This window comes from Miscanthus floridulus, chromosome 1, assembly GCF_019320115.1.
Source record: "Miscanthus floridulus cultivar M001 chromosome 1, ASM1932011v1, whole genome shotgun sequence".
Taxonomy (NCBI): Eukaryota; Viridiplantae; Streptophyta; class Magnoliopsida; order Poales; family Poaceae; genus Miscanthus; species Miscanthus floridulus.
In genome coordinates, this window is record NC_089580.1 from 118829864 (window position 1) to 118832081 (window position 2218).

Genomic DNA, 2218 nt, shown 5'->3' on the forward strand with positions numbered 1-2218 from the left:
TAGGGATGACAACCCTGTATCAAGTAGGGGTAGTGGAGGCTACACCACCAAATACTCCCACCCTGCTCAGGATCGTTACACCCGGGACTGTTATGCTCAGGACCGCAACACTCAGGACCGTTTCCACTGTCCCCACTCAGCGAATGAACGCCCAGCACAGAACTGCTCCGCACCAAGCACTAGAAACTGGAAGGCACCCACGCCAACCCCTACAGGCAGTACACCTTTCACCTGCTTTGCTTGTGGCCAACCAGGCCACAAAGCCGCTGAGTGCCCATAGAATTTAGCTGCTCAGAAGTCTCAGTTCAAGGGATCTGCTACTCGTGGATGTCTCAACCATCTGGACGCCGAGGAAGCACAGGCTACCCCTGACATTGTGTATGGTATGTTTTTAGTTAATGGCAACACTGCATCAATTCTATTTGACTCTGGAGCAACTTGTTCTTACATATCATCCATGTTTGCATGAGAGCATGACATGCCTATAACCCCATGTGGAAAGCCTATTATCACCAGCTCACCTTTAGGAGACCTAAAATGCACCCACACCTGTAAGGGAGTGAGTCTTACCATTGAGGGTCTTATCTTTAAAGCCGACCTAACCCTGCTACCTTCCACTAACCTAGATGTCATCTTAGGTATGGATTGATTAACCAATCACCAAGGTATCATATCATGTTCACCTAGATATGTCCAAGTGACCCACCCATCCGTCCAAGTCATTAGATGTGAACCCTAGTCCAGAAAGTCTACCTCTATCCTGTGTGCCCTTAAAGCCAATTCAGAATCATAGAAAGAGGAGAAGACAGTTCATGATGTGCCTATGGTCAGAGACTATCCCGATGTATTCCCTAAAGAATTACCGGGTATGCCACTAGATCGTGATGTAGAGTTCATCATTGATCTCTTACCAGGAACATGACCCATTGCCAAGAGACCTTATCGCATGTTAGTTGATGAACTGGTCGAGCTCAAGAAATAGCTTGATGAGCTCATCTCGAAGAGATATATCAGACCCAGTGCTTCACCCTAGGGATCCCCTATTCTGTTTGTTAAGAAGAAGGATGGCTCAATAAGAATGTGCATTGATTACCGGAACTTGAACACAGTAACCATCAAGAACAAGTACCCCCTACCAAGGATTGATGATCTGCTTGATTAGCTTCGAGGTGCCAAGTATTTCTCCAAGATCGATCTCAGATCCGGCTATCATCAGATGAAGATTCGAGAGAGTGACATCCCGAAGACAGCTTTTGTGACTAGGTATGGGCAGTTTGAGTTCACCGTGGTGTCCTTTGGACTCACAAATGCTCCCGCATACTTCATGAACATGATGAATAAGGTTTTCATGGATGAACTGGATAAGTTTGTGGTAGTATTTATTGATGACATCCTTGTCTATTTATCCACCACTGAAGAACACGAACATCATCTGAGAATGGTGCTTGAGAAACTAGCCCAACATCAGCTCTACGCAAAGTTCAACAAATGCAAATTTTGGCTATAGGAAGTTGCCTTCTTAGGCCATGTACTATCAGCTGAAGGTGTCATAGTTGACCCGGCCAAGATTGAAGCTGTGAAAGAATGGGATCAACCTCGTATTGTGATAGAAGTCAGAAGCTTCTTGGGATTGGCTGGATATTATCGCCGATTCATTGAGAACTTCTCCAAGATAGCCCGTCCAATGACCAACCTTCTGAAGAAGACTAAGGAGTTTGAATGGATGCCCACATGCGAACAAAGCTTCTAGGAATTGAAATAAAAGCTTACCACAACCCATGTGCTAGCATTGCCTAATATCAGTAAAGATTTCGTAGTCTATTATGATGCATCTCGTCAAGGACTTGGTTGTGTACTGATGCAACATGGGAGAAAGAGTCTGACCTCCAGCTATGATATCCTTACCTCTTCGAAGAGTACGTTACGCTTTAATCTCGGGGATGAGATTCTGTTAAGGGGGTAGGACTGTAACAACCCAAAAATCCATACACTAAAAATACCAACTACAAAATTTTTTTCTTAAAACTCCCATGTGTTGATGAGTGTCATGTATAGAAACCCAACCCAAGAGATGCATTAGGTCTAACCCCAACCTAAGTCATCACACAAGCATGGCATGCCATAGTTAATCATGTTTATTTAAATACTAACAAATGAAACATAGCATATGTTGTTAACTCACATGGTGATTTGGATTTTCATTTACTTTATGTAATGC